This window comes from Cynocephalus volans, chromosome 15 (assembly GCF_027409185.1).
Source record: "Cynocephalus volans isolate mCynVol1 chromosome 15, mCynVol1.pri, whole genome shotgun sequence".
NCBI classification, from domain to species: Eukaryota; Metazoa; Chordata; class Mammalia; order Dermoptera; family Cynocephalidae; genus Cynocephalus; species Cynocephalus volans.
The window spans coordinates 83,189,421-83,211,796 of NC_084474.1; the positions used below are offsets into that span (position 1 = coordinate 83,189,421).

Consider the following 22,376-nt stretch of genomic DNA (forward strand, 5'->3'; position numbering starts at 1 on the left):
AAAGGATTTGTTTAAGAAAATGAGAGATAAGGAGAGATCATTATATAGGTGGGAGGTAACTGATAAAATTTAGAAAAACATGTAATCTGCTCGCGTTAAAAATTAAAATTATAAAGGAGCCTTAAATAAAATACTCTGAAGTGTCCACTGTGGTTTTATAGATAATAGTTTTTCTGGGCTGACAAAATAACTCAATTGCAACAAGAAGCATAGATAACCACTTTGGAGAGATGCTGTATATCTGGTATGTGATAACACATTACCACATGTTTTGGTAGCAATCAAATAACAGATTTTTAAAAGACTATTAGAAATGCTTTTTTGCCACATAATCTAAAAAACGTGCTCCCAATTCAAAGATCAGCAAAAGACCTCCAGTAGGCCAGATGTTATATGCACGCAGAGCACAAAATACTGAGTAAAACAAAACCTGCCCTCGTGAAGTTCATAGTCTATGAGATGACATGTAAACAAATTACTGCAGTACAGTATAATTAAATAAAATGTTACACTAGAGTTTTGTGGTTACACTGCTATGGGAAAACAGATGAGGGAATAATTGAATTATGTCTAGAAGAAAATGTCAGAGAAAGCTAGAGAAGTGATGATGTTTGAGTTTGCAATATTTTAAAAACACCACGGCTGGCCTGTGGCTCACTCGGGAGAGTGCGGTGCTGATAACACCAAGACCACGGGTTCAGATCCCATATAGGGATGGCCGGTTTGCTCACTGGGTGAGCGTGGTGCTGACAACACCAAGTCAAGAGTTAAGATCCCCTTACTGGTCATCTTTAAAAAACCAAAAAAAAAACACCACTAACAACTTCCAAAGACATAATTTTCATACGCTTTAAATTAAGTAAAATACCTTTTTTAGGATTTGTATTAACATATCCACTAAACTGGAAAAGAGGAATATTCTCAATATTCCCTCCTACTAAAAAAAGGTGTTTTAAACACTATCCATCTGACTGTTAAAAAAAAAGGGTACATAATGAAATAATAACAAAGTCCTTAAAAAAAAAAAGTTTTGTTAACTGAGACTGAAGCAACATCAAGAATTTGAAAGAACAATGGATAAGGTTTTAAAGTCCCACTAAATACAAAACCACACTAATTTTTTCAACAATTACTGTTCCACTTGCTGTACATGTTTGAACTTCAATCTGTTGGCCCTTCTTTTATTTCTACTTATTGGAGAGCTTAAACAATTCCAAATTTTGACTATTCAAGCCTGAATTTACAAACCAAATGAGGGGAAAACACTTTTCAAAAAAGGACATGTACTATTCTAAAAATTACTCTTTAATCATGAGCGTACATATTTATGCATTAAAGCTTTATCTTAAAAACACTTAGTCCAACCTGCTAAATGTCCTAGGATGACAGTTTTTGTGTGCCTTTCTCTTTAAAACTACCTTACATGTCTTACAGACTTTTCTCCTAAGTATCCACTAGAAGCCACATTAATAGAAGCATATCTAATAGGATCAACAGATAAAACACTAATACACACAACTATAAAAGTATCACATCACACAGGTTCATTTAATTTCTCAAAAGAGCTGGTAATTCCTTAATGAAACTTTATTTTTCCTTTTTGAGGTTTTGCAGAGATAATAAGTGGAAAACATTCAGTATTTCCAGATTTTGGCACATGTATACATATATTGCTTCATGTTGCAGTTTATGTAGAGAAGGGACTGTCATTTCCTAAAATCACTGTCAACATGCATACATACTATTTTGTGCTACATGCTCAAAACAGTGTATTGTGTTTTTATTCTCAAAACATTAGTATAAGAAGAAGAGAAAGCAAATCAACAAATTAAAACTCCTCTAAGCTATGCACGGAAGAAACTAGTATTGTGCTGTCTTTATTTCCCAGACTTAAACATCTTAGTTTAAATTATTTTGAACAGATAATCACCCAAAAACGGAATAAAAGTACCACTGCTATACTTCCCACTGGTAAGTTACACAGACTTTCATACCAATAATTTTTACCTAGGTATTTCAGACTGGAAAAGATAAATAAACAAGATATGATTTTAAAATAACTCACAACATCCTCGCTGTTCTACCCTTTTGCTGTTTTGCTCATTCGCTAATAACTTATAAAAATCTGTACATTTTTTAACTCCCCCCTTTCTCCTTTCACTTGATTTCCACCAAATGCAGAGGCACCTATATATTCTAGATTTCATTGTATAGTTTACTATATTCATTTGCAGTTTCTAGGAACTTATTCCATCTGGTGAAAAAGATTTCTTGTAACAGGAGACAAATTTTCAGTCACTTGGGGAGTAAATCTTGCTTCCTTGAATTAAGAGGGAAAATTTTTTTTTTTTTTTAAAGATGACCGGTAAGGGGATCTTAACCCTTGACTTGGTGTTGTCAGCACCACGCTCACCCAGTGGGCAACCGGCCATCCCTATATGGGATCCGAACCCATGGCCTTGGTGTTATCAGCACCACACTATCCCGAGTGAGCCACGGGCCAGCCCCAGAGGGAAAATATTTTAAAAGGTACCAGTAAGAATTTAAAAAAACAAAATTGTGGGCCAGCCCCATGGCTCACTCAGAAGAGTGTGGTACTGATAACACCAAGGCCATGGGGTTCGGATCCCATATAGGGATGGCCGGTTAGCTCTGGGTGAGCGTGGTGCTGACAACACCAAGTCAAGGGTCATGATTCCCTTACTGGTCATCTTTATAAAAAAGTAAAAATAAATAAATAAAATAAAAAAATAAAAAAACAAAATTGTAAGTCCTGAAACTATGAATTTGGAGGATAAAAACATTGATCTATGCTAAATGACAGACAAGGAGAAAGTATAGATCACTGAGGTTAACAAATTATCAATATTTATTTTAGACAGTACGTCCAGCCTCCTTCTTAACGTACATTTTCTCAGACTTATATATTAAAAAAAAAGTTAAAACTATACAGTCATCCATTGTTCCCTTTGCATTCCAAATTAGGGAATGATTGTTAATATGGATTAAATCAGCTTCTTTTCAGGATCTGAGATTTATGATAATGAATCATTTACTTATCTTTCCTCTACTGTAACAAAAAGCTAAAAACTAACACTGGAGTTTTTTTATTCCATTACTTCTTGATAATGACTGATAGCTATTATTCAGATATACTTGAACAGCCATCATTAGAGGGCCTGCCCTCTCCTATGCTAGCTACTGGGTGAAAAATTGTGGGGTACCAGATAGTCACATGGTCTAAAGTATTATCATACAAAGAGCTTTTACAATGGAGAGATCTGGCAGACATCATCTTGATTGTGGAATCAAACTATCACCAAAAATGTGACAAACAGACATCATATGCCCCCTGACGTGAGAAACAGATGTCATATGCCTCCTATGTAATACACTTGTCGAATATATGTAACCTGACTCTATGAGAAAGCATAACACAGACAAATCCAGATTATAAGATGCCCTAAAAGACAACTTGCCTAGATGGGAAGGATCAAGTGGAGGGATAAAAAAAAAGAGCATAAGGTTCAGTTTTAGACCTGTTAAATTATGAGAGGTCTATGAGCCATCAAACTGAAGATGTTGTGAAGGTGATGAATACAGGAGTTCAGGGAAGAAGTCAGACCACAAATACTGCACCTATACCCCAAGATTTCATATTTTGAAAGAATGGTCCAAAGCCCAGGGACACTTAAAAAATGATTCACAGTGGCAGCAATAAGAGACCAGTTGCCACAGTACCCTACCAGCCTGTTACTGCAACATAATCTGGACTGTTATTTTCCTGCTGCTCACCCTCCTTTGGTTACTGCTCATTTTGTGAATCTGGATTCCTAGTCTCTCCACCAATTCTGCGACCTACCTGTTATCATCCCAATAAATTCCTCTTCCATCCAAATTACCCAGTCAGTTTCTGCTACTAGCAACCAAGGACCCTTGAATGAATTATAAAGAATACTTTGGTCTTGAATAGAAAGATGACTACAATTTCCTTCCTAATTTAAAGCCATTTCCTACAAATAAGCAAAACTTAACTACATACAAATATAACACTGGGGTGCAAATATGAACAATAAAGATACCCAAAAATTAAAGATGGTAATTAGTTTTTTGAGACATTTAAGAAGTAACTAGATCATTAAAAAGAAAACTTTAAGTTTCAAAGTATAAGATTTGAACATTAAATACTTCCAAAAGAAGACAAAAGACCAAGATCATTTTTTAAGTGTCAGTCGAATAAAGAACCAAAAAAAGCTTTACCAGAAAGAGACAGAAGAATAAAGCACATTTTGAAAGTATAACAACACAAGAATGATGCTAGTTTTTACAAGGTGTTCTCGCTACAACACAATGCTTTCTTTTGTTTTATATATTCCAAATTACTCTAAGAACAGTAATGAAAAGATTTTCCATCTGGGTCTACCTTTTCTTTAGTCCCCTAATTCATACATTTTCTCACACAAACTACTTTTCATTCTTTCTGAAAATCTTTCAGATTTCAAATTAAAAGTAGAATTTTGAGCTACCCTAAAAACTAATACTTCTGGGCCGGCCCGTGGCTCACTCGGTAGAGTGCGGTGCTGATAGCGCCAAGGCCCCGGGTTCGGATCCCATATAGGGATGGCCGGTTCGCTCACTGGCTGAGCGTGGTGCTGACAACACCAAGTCAAGGGTTAAGATCCCCTTACCGGTCATCTTTTAGGAAAAAAAAAAAAAAAAAAAAAAAAAAACTAATACTTCTCACATCCTTCATAGTACACCCTGTATTCATACTAAATCCCCTACCTCCATCTGGTATTTTTAAGGAATATTCTTTGAGAAAGTAAAACACATATTAAGGACAGTAAAAACATTTAAAACTATAGAAAACATTTACTCTAAGGGGGAAAGAAGGTACTGTACTAATAAATGTGAATACCTCCTTGTACCACACATTTTGCTATAGACCATAATTTTTTCATAGAATACTGCAAAGCAGGTGATGTTATCCTTTTTAAAGTAGATGAGGAAAATTAATCTCAAAAATTGGCTTACTTACCTCACTTTAGTGCTAATAAGGAGCTAATCTGACTAACAAAACAGATCTGCTTGTGCTACAGTTGATGCCATTTCACCCACAATTAAACGCTTCAATGAGCACATTCTTCCTGTAAAAATGCATTTTCATTGACATTTTTCTTATTAGAAAAACAACTGTAACCATTAAACTGAACAAGCAGAACCTGGGGGATGTACCCATAAAAAGCAACTTTTTGTCCATTACTGTCCTTTAAAGTCATTCTGTGGATAAGTTAATGTTCCTGAACTTTTATTTAGGCAAGCCCATGACTATGGTCAGTTTTGAGTTATAAAAAGAAGTTTAGAAACTGACAGAACCTTAGTGTAACCAAAATTCTTCATTTAAGGTTAAGTTTTCCTGCATTCCCAGCTCCGCCTGCTACCGGAGAGCCCTATATAGTACGGAGAGGGCCGTACTTTTACTCCTCTCCCTTCTACCTTGCTAACCCTGGGCGAGACAATTGTCATTAAAGGGCACAGGTACTCTCATGACTCAAAATGTTTTTTCTTTTATTATTATTTTTTACCTATATTTTATATTTTCTAAATTTTCCATTAAAAGCAGGAAGAAAATAAAAATCCATAACCTCACCACTCAGTTAGCCACAATTAACATTTCCTTTCTGTTAATTTGTCTCTAAAAATTTAGTTCGTTTTAACTTTTTAAAATCTTGCACAAACACCTCATTTGTATAATTTCCTTGAGCGATCCAGTTTCTCACCTCATTTTAAGCATGTCTTATCCACACACCAAATTTCCACTAAACCAATGTGACAGTCTTTCTAAAAGTTGTTGCATGTTACTCCCCAAATCCAAAACCTTTAATGGCTCCCCACTGCCAGAGATTAAACTTCAACCTTCTAAAAATTAAGTATCATTTATAGAGACTAGAGCTGTTACATCTCTAAATGTGACTTTAAACCAAATATTCATCATATAAAATCATACTGCAAGAAAAATGTGAATGTCAAGAAAGTTTGTGATAATGGAATTTGACCTACACTGACAAATGAGAAGCATTTCAGAGTTCGGTCATAGTTCCACAATGGCGGCTGAAAGTATCTCAGGATCTGACTTCACCAAGTGTTACAAGGTTAAATTCATAAAGTGCAGAAGAGCAAAGGTTATTATTCCTTCAGCAAGACAGTAAAAGTAAACCTGCAGCAGCAATCAGTCCTCATGACTGCAAATAAAATTCACAATCACCACATATATATATTTACTGGCTCCACACACATCATTACCAACTGTCAAAAAGTTCATCTAATCCTCAAGAGCAGATTTATGAAACTTTAAATATTTAAAACTGGATCTGGGGACTAATTTTGTTAAAATTTCACACATAATTTGCTATCTATTCATAGAGCACACATTTAAAAATGTGTTTTAAAGTCATCTTTCAGCAAATGAAGTGAGAAGTAAGTTCCATTTAAACATGCTACCAAGAAAAATGCATTCATGGTTCTTAGCCCAAAGTGGCTTTGGTCTTCACAGAAATTTATGTCAGTAAAAACTCACAGAATTACAAAAGTGCCTGAAGAAAAAAAATAATCAGTCCTCTCTTAAAGCTTACAATAAGCGTATTCACTCAAAAAGTACACAAGAACAATGACTGTGGGCAAATACTGATGTGTCTTTTTGTATAAATGTGGAGGGTATGTGTGTGTACTCACATAACATGTATATATGCATTAAGATGCCTAAAAAGATGTTCACCAATTCAGTGACATCCTAGATGGAGATTCTTGCTTTCTTCTGACTTTTTCATATTGTTTCAATTTTTTATAAATATGAGCATGTATTTTTACAAGAAAAAAAAGGAAGTTATTTTCATTATTAAAATGTGGTATAAAAGGCTATAGTACTCAAGCCACGTGGTACTTAGCAGAAGGTCAGGCTATGCAACAGATCAATGAAACAGACTTGAAAGTCCAGAAATCCATACATGCGTGGTCAATTGATTACTAACAAAGATGCCAAGGCAATTCAACAGAGGAAAGGACAGTCTCTTAAACAAATGGTGCTGAGACAATTGGATATCCATAAGCAAAAAAGTGAACTCAGAAATTCAATTCATATCACAAAGTTAACTAAATTTAAGAGCTAAAACTATTGAAGAAACATCAGAGTATATCTTTGGTTAGGCAAAGATTCAACACCAAAGCACTATTCTTAAAGGAAAAAAAAAAAAAGATAAACTGGACTCCACCAAAATTCAAAATGCTTACCGACAAAAGATACCAGTAGGAAAATAAAAAGACAAGCCACTGAGAGAAAATATTTGCAAATAATGTATCTAATAAAGGACTTGGGTCCAGAATATATAAAGAACTCTTACAATCCAATAAGACAACCCAATTAAAAATGGGAAAAAGATCTGATAGACATTTCACCAAAAAAGATACAGAAAATGGCTTGAAAAGATGCTTAACATAGCTAGTCATTAGGGAAATGCAAACTCAAATCACAGTGCTATACCACTTCACAGCCACTAGAATAATTTTAACAAAAAGACAATGACAAGTGTTGGGAGAAACTGAAATCTTCACACACTGCTGATGGGATGTAAAATAGTACAGTCTGGACAAGGGCTTGGCAGTTTCTGTAAAAAGTAACTATAAATTTACCATATGACCCAACAATTCCATTCCTAGGTATCTACCCCAAAGAAATGAAAACACACAGCTGAACAACTATCTGCACACAAATGTTCACAGCAACATTATTTTTAACAGCCAAAAAGTAAAAAAAAATCCAAATGTCCACCAACTCATGAATGGATATACAAAATGTGGCATATCCATACAATGGCATACTACTCAGCAATAAAGAGTAACAAATTACTGATACACTCAACAACATGGATAAACCTCAAAAACATTACATTAAAGGAAAGAAGCCAGACACAAAAGACTATATATTGTATAATTCCATTTATCTGAAAAGTCCAGAAAAGGAAAATCTATTGAGAGACAGAGTAGATAAGTGGTTGCCTGGGCCTTACGAACTGTAATAATGAAGATGAACTGTAATAGGATTCAAGGGATCTAACTGGGTAAGTGGACAATGTTCCAAAACTGGACTATGGTGATGGCTGCAAACCTCAGTAAATACTAAAAATCATTAAATTGCATTTAAGATGGGGGGATTTTTACGGTATGTAAAGTATATCTCAATAAAATTGTTTTTAAAAAGAAAGAAAAAAAAAAGTTAGTATATAATTATGTTTACTGAAGGAATTACTGGGTTCTTCTAGATGCCAAAACCAAAAATCAGTGATACAACAAACCATATTGAATGAAAATATACATTAAAATGGTATACCAAAATAATACACATACCACTTATTTCTATTATCAGGACTATAGGTGATTTTTACTTTCTACTTATTAGGATAGTACTTCTAAGGGTCATGAGAGCACATCTTTTTGACCTGATTAACTGAGAAAGATTTTTTAAAAAAGGGGAAGGAGTCACTTGCTTCTTCCATATTATGTTCTCCAGCTACAACAGGATCATAATAGAAATACAGCTATACAGAAATAAAAATACACACATGTATATGTACAAGGGGACTTCAAAAAGTTTGTGGAAAAATGTAATTAAAAGATAAAAAAAAGAGGCCGGCCCCTGGCTCACTCAGGAGAGTGCAGTGCTAATAACACTAAGGCCACAGGTTCGGATCCTATATAGGGATGGCTGGTTAGCTCACTGGGTGAGCATGGTGCTGACAACACCATGTCAATGGTTAAGATTCCCTTATCGGCCATCTTTAAAAAAAAAAGATGAAAAAAATATAAACTTTATTTCCATCCCTAAAGAACTAAGGGTCCTGAGAATTTAACAATGTCAATGTGTTTTTATTTTACATTATTGACTGATGAAAAATGGGCACCCTCTAAAGATTTTTTAAGATTAGGAAATAAAAGAGTCAGGAGCCAAATCAGGACTGTAAGGTGGATGCTGAGTGATTTACCATCGAAACTCTCACAAAAATGCCCTTGTTTGATGAAAGGAATGAGCAGGAGCATTGTCATGGTGCAAAAGGACTCTGGTGAAGCTTTCCTGGGTGTTTTTCTGCTAAAGTTCTGGCTAACTTTCTCAAAACACTCTCATAATAAGATGTTATCATTCTTTGGGCCCTCCAGAAAGTCAACAAGCAAAATGCCTTGTGCATCCCAAATGACTGTTGCTGTGACCTTTGCTCTTGACTGGTCTGCTTTTGCTTTCACTGGACCACTTTCACCTCTTGGTAGCCATTGCTTTGATTATGCTTTTTCTTCAGGATTGTACTGGTAGAGCCATGTTTCATCTGGTCAAAATTCTTCAAAGAAATGCTTCAAAATCCTGATTCCACTTGTTTAAAATTTCCATCGAAAGCTTTGCTCATCTACAGATGATACGGATACAACAGTTTTGGCACCCTTTGAGCAGGAAGTTTGCTCAAGTGTAATTTTTTTCAGTCAGAATTGTGTAAGTTGAACCAATAAAGATGTCTACGGTGTCGCCTATTGTTTCTGCTGTTAATCATCGGTCCTCTTCAATTAGGGAACGAACAAGATGAATTTTTTCCTCACTAATTGATGTGGATGACCTGCCTTCAGGTTTCATCTTCAACATTTTCTTGTCCCTTTTTCAAATGAGTTATCCATTTGTAAACTGCTGATTTCTTTGAGGCATTGTCCCAATAAACTTTTCGTAAAGCATCTGTGATTTTACCATTCTTCCGCCCAAGTTTCTCCCTAAATCTAATGTTTGTTCTTGCTTCAATTTTAGCAGAAGTCATGCTGCTCTGATAGGGACTCTTTTCAAATGGATGTCCTACCCTTCTTCATGCCTCAAACTAGATCCTGTTAGGCATATTATAACAAATCAGTACGAGTTTATTTTGGTGCAAAAAAAATTTTTGAAAACCATGCATAGTTTTTTGTTTTTTTTGTTTTTTTTTAATAAAATGCACTTTCCATGAACTTTTTTTTTTTTTTTTTTAAAGATGACCGGTAAGGGATCTCAACCCTTGGCTTGGTGTTGTCAGCACCACACTCAGCCAGTGAGCCAACCGGCCATCCCCATACAGGATCCGAACCCGTGGCCTTGGTGTTATCAGCACTGCACTCTCCCGAGTGAGCCACGGGCCAGCCCCTTCCATGAACTTTTTGAAGACCACTCATATGTTCCTATACCAGAGAGTAAAAACGAAAGCACATAACTACTATCCAAAGCCTGCTCTGGAACTTTCTTTGGCTAGAAATCCAGCAAAGTCATACTTAAACATAAGGGGCTTGATAGCTAGTAGTGAGTGAATCGTTCTTGGCAGTCTCCTTTCCACTAGTCCCAACTAAACCATGAAAAGGTGACTTACAGTTCCCATTTTATAGAAGTTAAGGGGAAAGGATATATATATATATAAAGATTAGGTACAGGAAATTAACTACAAGACCTGATGTACAACGTAAACTTGATATAGAGGAAAAAAACTACCTGGGATAAAGTGTCTTCAGGCACCTGTTATGACTTAGGGTAATTTCCTATAATACTGTAAACCAGTTATATTTTTTAAAAAACTGTTCATTCATCTTTTACTTATGAGGCCCAAACAAGTTCCTAGAAGAGATATGAGAGATGGGAGGTAGTGAGAAGACTTCACAAAAACTTCTGCTTGTAGACCTCAACTAGTAAGAATTTTGAAGTGTTTAAATATTTTTTTTAAAAGTATTTAAATGCATGGGCTACCTACCTATCCAAACTGAGAATGTTTTAAAAAATTAAATTTCATTTTAATAAAACAACATACACTTTTAAAATTTTACTTATAAAGAAAGAAAACTGAAAATTAGCTAAAACAAGGTTCTTAAGATACACATCTAATATGCTAATAGACTACTAAGAAGGGGTCAGTGAAACATACCAAAGAGGGAACACTGGCCAGTTGTCGCCATCACGCATACCATAATGGAACTCTGGCACACCCATTTCAAAAAGTTGCCAACCCCAGGCTACATATTTTGACTACTGCTTCAACATACTGTTCTATAAATAGAGAGGAAAAGCTTTAATTTAACTATATTCACATTTTAATATAGGAAGTCTCAATTATCAAAAAGACTATTTCCAAAATGCTTCAGCCCCTGATTGTCAGGCATCCACCTACTTTTACCCACTAGTAACTCAGAACTGGCTCCACCATAGACAGAAGATTATTTTACATTTCCAAGTCTCTAAATTCATGTACAATTTAACAAAAAAGAATGAATAAATGAAACTGACTTCTCTATTTTTGAAAACAACTTGGGAAACGTATTTATGAAATACCAGAATACAGTAGGTATTTAAGTTGAAATAAATTCAAATGCAATAATCTTCAGCAAGTTAGCTCTCAAAATAATTTTTAGAATACTTGTTTACAGAAAAAAACAGAAAGGGAAGATAAACTTGTGAAATGCTAATAGATAAATTAGAACCCTATCCCCCCACACAAGGAAACATTAAAAATTGCAAGTTTAAACCTCCCCCTCACTAACTACACTAGACTTTCCTAATCCCCTAAAATCTGTACTGTCCCTTTACATAAAAGGAAAGAAGCTTTCCTTAAAAATTTTGTGCTTAATTAACATCATTTTGGTTTGTTAGAATTTGCCAGAAATTTTAAGCAGAGAACTGTAGTTTGACATAATAAAAGCAAAGTAATACTTCGCATACTTCACTTTAATGTCCCTGAAAATCTTAAAAGACCACATACGACCTTTTTCAAATCGGATGTCTGAACATGTCAGTCATTACTCTGAGTAAATGTTATTAGAGCTGCCGATTTATTTTAGAGAAAATTAATCTCAAAATTCCTCCAAAGTTATTACATGCAGGTTTGCCCCCAGAAACAGATCAAGAAAATGAGCAGCACTAATAACATGCATCGAGATTCTTACTACACGTCAGAAACATTTTTTAAAGTCAGATTTATTGAGGTATAATTACATATGCTGTGAAACAATTCTCCATAGGTCTCTCTTTTGCATGTGCTGCAGGCAGAGGAACCGAATGTCCCTTGCTCTAGACTATCTTTTTGCAAGGATGTCTGTAAAGTGAACAGCCTTGAAAGATAAAGCAATGTGGCTGCAACTGCTGAGCCAAGAAATCCCCCAAGCTAAAATAGACAGTGTAAGTGGTGATGGCCTTACTGCCAACTGCAGAGCTTCAGGTGGACCAAAAGCATTACAAGTTCCTTTGGCTGAACTTCAAGGGAATGACTGAACGTGAATGCAAAGCCTTGGTTACCAACACGGAACTGCTTTCTCCTACTGCACCTGCTGATCCTCTCTGCTTCTACCCCTAAACTTTCCTACTTTAAGGAGAAAGATGATTAGGGATAGGGTTGAGGTCTCCCTGACCCCCAAGAGGGTCTGAAGGCCAGACATACCCATCTAAAGCTGCCCAGGGAACTTTAGCAAAGGACTCAAAATTTTATGGTTCTCTTGGATACAGGCACCCAAGTCATCATCTTATCTGGTCCTGTGGGAAGATGGAACAACCAAATTCAGCTACTAGGGTTTGGGCAGGGTTTACAGTGGGTTAGGAAAACAATATGACTTATGGGTGGGGTTCTTTGGGCCAATTCAATGCACTGTTGTTGCCTCTACATCTCAAGGTATAGTAGGAATCAATGTATTATACGCCTGTACTTCCCCCTCCCATAAGTGCCAGAGAAGATTCTTCCAATCAGTAAGGGCTGGCTGAATGCAGAAAAGTGTTAGTATCTTTGGGGCCCATAACCCTAATGACCATTTCGAGCCACGAGTCTCTGTGACTCATGATTTTACTGACTGGAGCATTTGGCAAAGGGAGGCAGCCTCTACCTGGAAATGTCCCTTGGAGTTTTGGACTCTCTGCCTCCCTGACACAGCTATCAGGTATACTTTCAAAAGCAGCTATTAGCTTGCTTCTGGGCTCTTGTGGAAACTGAATGCCTGACTCCTGGAGGCCTCATGAGTTTCTAGCATGGTATTCCTATTTTGGAGTGGGTTGGCTGACTAACAGTGTGGTAAGCCAATGGAAAATGATTATTTGAAAACACATCTGGCTTAGCCTTAGCCCCAAGCATCATCTCATCTTTACATAAAAAAGTGGCACCTAGCCCTCTGGGAGAAACTCTCCTACTCTATGACCAGCAGCAAAGTTTCCAGCTCTATGGAGCCCACATCTAGTAAATTATCAGATCTTAAAGATTTAACGTCATCCCCCCATTGACAATACTCAAGTACAGATCACCGTCAATTCTTTCCTGCGCTTTAGCAACAGCCTTGTGTTTCTCAGTAAACAATCTTACTTCACCTTCAATCCATTCTGCAAAAGCAGTCAGAATATCCTTTGGAAAAGAGGCCACTTGAGTTACTCCACATCTCTCCCCATTAAAATCCTACAATGGTTTCTCCACTGCCTTCAGTTCAAACCGAGCTGAACTTAGCATGACTCATGTTGCCTGTCTTATGGTTTACTTCTTGTCCACCTTTCCCACTCCTCCTTTACATTATGCATTACTGCCATACAGAACAAGTATCAGTTTCTAACGACCTCTCTTACCTTCAGGCTTTGTTCCTCCCTCTCTTTTCCTACCCCCCAATGCATTCTCCCTTTTGTCTGACTGGTCCACTGTTCGGGTTTTAGCTTAGATGGTATCACCACAGGGGCTCGTATCCTGACTTCTGAAGATCACTGAATTCACATTGTCTATTTTTCTCTATCTTCTACTCTACTGTAAGGAGGAACCAGGAATGTTTTATTCACTGTTAATATAACCCTGCTTATGTGTTCAATAACTATTTGGGTAATTAATGGCAATCCATATACCAAATATTGTGCCAGGTGTCGAAGAAATAGATGATTAAAAACAAAATAATTTTTTAATTATCATGTGACTTAGAAATGTATTACTTTAATAAAATTATATCCTGCCTTCCCTATTACGTTGCATTGAAGTTAATACAAAAATTTCACAATGGTGTTGTGGTACATGAAACGGAGATATTGTTACTCCCATTTTATAATCTGAGGATATTTACACTATCAGAAAAGAGCAAATCAGGAATTAAATGCAATGTTTTTGTCCATACATAGTAAGATCCTACAATGAGAAGAATCTATCAATAAGAGTATAAGTCAACAAACTACAAAAGTCTACTTCAAGACCTTGTAAATCTCAGATTTCACTTAAACTACTGCATTCAATTCTTCATTATCCCCACTAAGAAGAGAAAAAAGGCACAAATAATCCCAAAATAATAATATCTGGAGATATGTCAAAATTTTTTTCTTAGCAAATGTTTTCTGAAAATGTTTGACCTAAATTAGTATTCAGTGTAATCTGGATTATCTGAGAACATGCCAATTTATGACTGAAAGAAGTATTCTAGACACAGTGAAAACAGTCTGTATCAGTCTAGGATTTAATATGTACCATACATAATGCATCAACTAGAACATACCAAGTAGAGATTGCTGCATGGCAGATAATTGTACAGGATTCAAAGCTTCATAGTGTCAAATACAATAGTACCTCTATGTTGAAGATCATCTTTTCAAAATAAATAGCTACAAAAATGTATCTTTGCATTAGGTCTTCTACTTAAACAAAATCACCGAACACCTTTGAAAATAGTCATTTTCACCCATACTACCATTATTCAGATGTGAGGTTGTGTTGCAAGAAATATATACATCTAAAAAATCAAAATCCGAAGAATGATTCCCTTGTTTAAATGTTTTACAAATGTCACTCATCTGCATTCCAAATACTTGCATGAATGGGAAAAGGGTGAAGTTATGGCTAGTAAGTAGAAAATTATAATCTTGTATACACTCACTGGAGAGCACAGAACAAATAACATTATCCATCCTTTGTGGCAGCTGAAAGAAGTTTTGAGATTTGCTGTTTTAAGTATGCACTCTAAATACATAATATAAAATACAGGACCTCAAATTAGTACCTTGAAATAGAATGTTAAGTTATGAGTCATATAGACTTGGGTTCAAAAGCCAATCTTCCACATTCTATATTAACTTGGATAAGTTACCTAAGCTCTCTGAGCTTTACTTTCCTATTGTTAATTAGTAATTAACTAGAAATCAACCTACACCTTGCAGGACTGCCATAAAACTAACTGAATGTATATAAGGAACCTGACATATAACAGGTGTTCAATGTGACAGCATAACAATTAAGAGCCAGGACCCAGTTCTATCACTTAGCAGCTGTGTCACTTAAGTTACTTAACCTCAGTTTCCTTGTCTATCAGATGGGGATACTAATACCAACCTAACAAGGTTGTTGTAAAGATTAAACATGTCTTAGAACACTGCCTGGCAAGCAGTAAACATTATGCAAGTATTAGCTACTATTTTATCATCAGTATCACCACTGAAATATTGTTAACACTCACATTTTTGAATTCCATTTCTTCCATTTCTGCTACACAAAAAAATGTTTTGAAAAATGAACCTAACTTTGAATTGATCATAATAAAGAATGAGCTCTTGCATCCAAAAACTTTTATGCTGACTTTTAGAAATGTTAAATGCATAAGAAATGATCTGAATTGACTACTGTTCCTAATGCTGACAAGACACGTCTAACACCCATTCTAAGTAAACAAATCCATTCTGTGAACTAAAACATAACACAAAATGGCATATCTATTGTACTTCCTCCCCCAAAGATCTCAAAGTAGTTTACATAATCCAATACATTTGATGCTCCATTATCTGTGGGTTCTGTATTTGTGGATTCAACCAACCACAGATCCAAAATATTTGGGAAAAAAAATTGTGTCTGTACTGAAAATGTACAGACTTTTTTCTTTGCCATTATACCCTAAACAATACAGTATAACTATTTACATAGCATTTACAACACATTAGGTATTATAAGTAATTTAGAGATGACTTAAAGTATACAGAAGGATGTGCATAGTTTGTATGCAAATACCACACCATTTTATATCACAGACTTGAGCATCTATGAATTTTGGTATCTATAGGAGGTCCTGGAACCACTCCCCCACGGATACCAAGGAACGACTATATACCAATCTTCAAAATATAGAAGATAACTGAGAAAACTGCAGCTCAGAGCAATCAACATCTTTCTCCTACATTTTTGCAACATAATTACAAAATGCTGTTTACAGTCTAAAACTCTTTGACTTTGCCATTCATCAACTGTTCAAAACATTTATTGAGTGAGTATCCTCTACACACCAGGCAGGCATGGTGCTAAAGTCTGGTATAGTAACAGAAAAGGAAAGACCAAGAATAATAAGAAGCATGCCACTAACAACATAATTAAATATTTCCAACTATTATAGTCCTGTTTTCCTTAAACAGTGAAAGAGAAAATTACAGGCTCTTACAGTTGAATGCATCAATACTTAACAGGATTTAAGTAACCTCACATAAGTGACAATCCAGTTATTTTCCCCAAGGAGACTAGGAGTAAAATGAAATAAGCATCCCTGTATCCTTCTCCATCAACTATTATTTACTAAAAAAAAAAAAAAAAAATGTCCATTTCAAACGTGAGTCAAATAATCTCAAGAGTGGCACTACTTAACATGTAATTTTTAAACTCATTTATTTTTAAGTTCAGTTTAGTTAAATATCACCTGTAATCTATCAAAAATAAATTGTATTCACCGAGCTTTACTCAGCATCTGAAATTACATTTTTGCTGGACTAGAATCAATCTACTAATCTCACTTCCCTTTGATCAATCAACCACTTTCTTAGAAGAGACAAATCTAGCCTCTATCCAATTATATAATCTAGAGTTTATACTATATATCCTACAATATTTTACAAAGGAAGAATTTCCTCAGAGGCAGCGACATCACTACCACTAAGGAACTTAAGAAATTATTATCTAGCAAAACTGCTCTGCCAAAAAAATTTTAAAATGTCATCTCGGCTATGAATTAAGAAATCTTACTGCTTAAAGTGGTAATCCAAAACCTAAACAGGGAAAAACAGCCAAGCACCCTTTTAATACCTAGTTCCTCAAAAAAATGGGTTGTAAGAAACCATTGCTATTAATATTGACAGCAAGAGCATCATCATACTGAAGGCAGGTACATGTACTTTAGGACTAAGAACCTCCCTTGGAGTTTATTATTACGGACTATGAAAGTCACATGGGAAAAAGAAAGTGCTGTCATTTCACTTTATGAATGCCAATTTGGCAGTTTCAGTTAACTGCAACACTTTACAAAAGGGCTATCAAATAAGCTTCAATTATCAAGTCTTTCTAGACACAAAGCTTCTGTTTCTATTATTAAGCACAATTAAAGAATTAAAAGGATCAGTGTGTTTTTCTTGAGGTACATTAGTTTAAAATGATTTGTAATAATAAGTCACCAAACACCCAAGTGACTGAAATTCCTTTAGCTATGTTAAAACACTTCTCTGGAATGTCAGCCTGCCAAACTACAAGACTAACAGAACATAAAACTGATTGATATACATTTTTCACAGAGATTAAAGAGTAAAGATGTGGCAAACTCAATAAGCTTATAGGAGCGGGGGTAAAGTGTAAACAAATTCAAAAAATCTTTGTCTTATCCAGAATGGTACTCTGTGGTACCTCAAGTATTCAGTCATTTCATCAGTATTCCACACACAGGGGCACTCAATAAATGCTGTTGACAAATGAGACAAGAAAAAGTCTCACCAACAACAGTACTAACAGGTAATGTTGCAAATCAGTCACGGAACCGAGAGATGAGGAATTTGAACTAGAAATAACAACAATCTTCTGCCAAATTTTACACTCAAGAGAAAATTAATCCATTATAGATACTTTCCCAGTTAAAAAAAAAAAAAGAGAGAGAGAGAGAGAGAGAAAGGTATTTAGTATTGCCCAGAATAGCCATGAGGTTTAAAAAAAAAAAAAAAAAAACCCCACAGCAACTGCCACTTCCACTAGAGTTTGACAGTCATAGATTTCGGTAATTATAGTACAAATTGTATATTTTGGAAACACACTAAGACCACACCCTAGGACTGAGAATCTGGACTTCAGACGCTGGGAATTTTAAGAGATCCAAGTAGTCCATAAGTTGCAAGGTCTGGCCGCACAGGTGGAAGACGAAGTGATGGGGGACAATCAAGACACCAACTTCCACGCCAGTGACCGTGAGGACTGGGTGTCCGGGCGAGGCGTGGCGGAGTCCGAGGGAGGAAGAGGTGTGGATGTGACGACCAGCACAGGGAAGGGGGGCAGGAGGACATGCAGCCTCTACGAGTGAGGGGAGATGGGAGCAGGGAAGTGGGCAAACGTCGACGCGGGAGGGGACGAGCCGGGGAACCAAAGGTCACGGAGGCGACAGTCTTCGGGGGGTGCGAGGGGGCGACGAGCACGCTCGTGAAGGTGCGAGTGGAAGGAAGGGGCGGAAGAAAGGAAGATCCGAATGAATGGGCGCGGGGACAGGCCGGGGCCGGGGCTGCGGGCTGGGGAGGAAGCGGGCCGGGGGCGCCGCCGGGGCGGGGGGTGGGCGCCTGGGGCGGGCCCACAGCGCTGGGGGGACGGGGAGGAAACCAAGCGCCGGTGCAGGGCCCGCCGCACCCGCCTCTCCTCCAAAATGGGGTCGGGGAGCAGGAAAGCGAGAGATGTGAGGGAAGAGGGGAAAATGGTCCAAACCAATCACTCACCCTCCGCTCGAGCCTCCAGGCTCTCTCAGCCCGGCTCCTCCGCCCTCCTCCAGCCGCGGCGGCGGCTCCTCAGCGGCGCTAGGGGGAGCCCCGGGCCCGGAGCGGGAGAGCGGCGGCGGCCGGACCGGGAGCCCCTCCGCACCTGCCCCTGTGGCGGAGCCGCGACGAGCCAAGTAGCGGCGGCTGCAGCGGCTCCGAGTGGGGAGGGCAAGTGACCCGGATGTACAGGGTAACAGCGAGGAGGGGGAAGGGGGAATGCCAGGAAGTGAGGGCGCCGCGGACCTGTCCAGCCCTGCGCATGCGCCGCGCGCCCGCCCCGCAAGGTAAATCCTCAGCCTTCCTTCTCCGCCCCCCCCTCCCCCGCCCCTCCTGAAAGGGGCGGGGAGAGGCCGGAGACAGGTGGTCGGACGGGCGCGGCGCAGAGAGGAAGGGGGCGTGGCCAACCCCTCCGCGCCCCCTTCTCCTTAAAGGAGCAGCACCTTCGCGCCGAGATAGCTTCTGGGTGGGTCGGGGTCTTCCAGCCTTGTCGCTGTGCAGATGAGAAACTGAGGTTCAGAGGTGGCGGTGACCTGCCTCAGGTCAGAGAGTTCGGAAATGGCAAGAACTGGAGCTCGGGACTAGCAAACCAGGACTCGGTGCTAAAGCCTGCGAAGTTGCCACATTCCTCCACCCCCACGCCTGGAATGGCTGGGGCCGGCTGCACGCCCATCCCCCCCCACCCCCGGCCAGGTACTGAGCCTCACTCGCGCTTCCTGACACCGCAGACGCGCTTGGCAGGCTCCCCAGAGCCAAGAGATGCACCGTTATCGCCTGCGACGGTATCGTGGAGAGACGCCCTTGGGAGGTGTTAAAAGATCATTGTGAGAACAGACATCAGACGCCACATGGGACTCATGGCGTGCCACGCACGGCACTTTCAGATAAGTCAGATCCTTGCTCTGGGGTCGACTCTTAGCAGAAATGTCTAGTGGGCTGAGAACCTGGATGTGGCAGAGGGCGCAGCATGTTTATTTCCCAGTCCCCCTTGCATTCTTTGAGCATATATGCTCCCTTCCCCTCTTCGCGAACAAAACCAGAACATCCCATCTAGCGAGCGCATCCTAATCCCGTTATATAACTCCCAGATTTTTTTTCATTAACACGAAAGTGTAAAATACTACAATGTTACCTTTCCCAGGGTTATTTTGAGTTTGACTGCTGAGCAGATCACTAAGATGGAGGTAAATGGTTCTGAACATTTTGGGTCAAAGGACCAACTGAAAATCCCATGGGCTTTTCTCTCCAGAAAAATACATATATGCACAAAAATGTGCATAGACTTTCAGGAGATTCATGGACCCAGGGAGCCTATCTATGAAATCCTGATTATGAACCACCTGCGGTAGTCAAATAGGTAAGATCCCAGGAACTATCTGGGCTTTACTGAATGTGGCCAATAAATCACTCATTGCCCCCAGATACAGAAGGGCAGCCCTTACCTTAATTTAGCCTTTCTGTCTTCCTCCTGAGTTACATGAAGAACAAATGGTATAGAATATTAAGGTCATATTATATAGAATCGTGTTGAGAGTGTCATGGAGAGATTAAGTGGCTTTTTCAAGGCACACACTAAAGGCAAGAGTCCTAAGCCTCAGACTTTTACCCTAACTATCATACTTCAGGAGGATTTGGGACTTCCATACTGTATCTATTATAATTTTCATCAATTTTAATTAAACTGAGGTAAGAGATATTTTACAAACATTGATGCTGACAGCACAGTCCTCACAATCCAAGAACGTCAGTCCATTCATCTGACACACTGACATCCAATCTTAGATAACCCTGGTCCATATACACCCACCGTCCTCAACCTGAACAAGAGGAAGAATTCATACATCTGCCCAGTCCTGTAGGTAGGAGCTCTGAGTAACTACACACCTCTAACCTAACTTTGCACCAAAAGCAGAAATCTCTTCCATAGTTTCCTCAACACATGAACATCCAGTTTTGCTTGAATATCTCCAATTATGGGGAGCTCATTACTGCAATTGTCAGCCGCCTCTGTGAGGAACCTCTTCTTTTACACTGACCAGACATCTGATACCCAACAATAAAACAGTCCATTGATGAGTGATAACAGTAAAATAAGATGAGTCCTGTGAGGAACATGGAATACTCCTCTGAGAACCACCCTCCTCCTTAGTCCTAGACCCATTCCTGGCTGTGCAAAAACTCACGAGCTCTTCCATCACTCTATGTGGGATGCCCTGAAAGAGGGAAGCTGGCTCAGAAAACAAGACCCTACAAGAAGTGCTGAATTTATTCTTCCACAATATTTCTTCATCATTCTGCATGAATGTAATCACATTTCAGCTGAGGTCAAAGCTTTAAAAGTTATATGTTGAAAAGGCAAGCAGAAGGATGCCAAAAAAAAGATGTTTACATAAAAGCACTTGCCTCTCAATGATGAATTAATGGCTGTGGCTAACTAGCATTTTTTGAGTCCTTACAACGTGCAAGGCACTGTACTAAGCCCTTGTCTTGCATATCCTATATAACCATCCTACATGTCCAATTTATAAATGAGGAAACCAAGGCTCAGTATCTGACAGGTCCAGGATTCATACCCAACCTGTCAACTCCACAGTTTGTCTGTTTCTCCATTTACAGTACACTGCCTCTGTCTACTTTCTTTTTTATTTTCAGCCCGTGCGCTCTGTCTACTTTCTTACATTTCAGAAACCCTGTTGCTTTCCAGTGCTGTTTTCTTGAAATTTTTATTCATTATTAAATCAATTTTAAAACATTACAGAGAATAAATTGTTTCACTCAATCATTAGTTCATTCAATCAACACACAAAGCCCCACTACTATGTTCTAGGTACCATGCTGAGCGTCTGGGGTGAAGGACCGTAAGACATGAGGTCCCTGCTCTGGAGGGGCTCAGAGTCTAGTGAGAAGGAAGGGCTGTAACCTCACAATTACAACACAGCATGACTTGTAATTTAGGAGGGTAGAGGAACCAAACTCTCCCTGGGACAGCTGTGAAGGCTTCACAGATGATGGCACCTTTGACCTTAGCCTTGAAGGAGGAGGATGGGCCAAGAAGAAAAGACACAGGGCCAAAGGGAGGAGAGTTCTTGACAGGCAGGGGGCAAGAATGGAGGGTGAGATTGTAAAAGACCTTGCATGCCATGCTAAGGAATTTGAACTTGCCTCCTGAAGGTAACAGGTAAATAGAAGCTTCCGACTAAGGGAGAGACATAATCAGATATGTTTTATGTCAAGATCACTCTGACCGGGCCGAGCCTGTGGCGCACTCGGGAGGGTGCTGCGCTGGGAGCGCGGCGACGCTCCCAGTGGCCGCGGGTTCGGATCCTATATAGGAATGGCCGGTACATTCACTGGCTGAGTGCCGGTCACGAAAAAGAAAAAAAAAAAAAAAAAAAATCACTCTGACCACAGTGTCCAATATAGACTACAGCAGGAGAGAGAATGGAGTCCAGCAGACCAGGTAAGAGTCTGTTATGGGGTCCAGATGAGAGATACTGAGAGCCTGGTCTAGGAAATGTAGTGGGGGTGAAGAACATGCACCAGAACTAAGATACATACTGATGTTTGTGACTGGTTGAATCTGGGGGAA

The 22,376-nt window shown here is 38.6% G+C and overlaps 1 protein-coding gene across 3 annotated transcripts in view; it reads right to left on the reverse strand.

Moving 5' to 3' along the window:
• Positions 1–22,376, reverse strand: part of CYRIB (CYFIP related Rac1 interactor B) — a 146,852-nt gene that overhangs the window by 68,171 nt on the left and 56,305 nt on the right. For 2 of the 3 annotated variants that reach the window (XM_063079552.1, XM_063079550.1), the window contains exon 1: positions 18,752–18,954. The exons of the other annotated variant lie outside the window; for it this stretch is intronic. The gene's annotated coding sequence lies outside the window, so the exon portion shown is untranslated. Of the gene's footprint in view, positions 1–18,751; positions 18,955–22,376 lie in introns of those variants that run through there. 3 annotated transcript variants of the gene reach the window in all.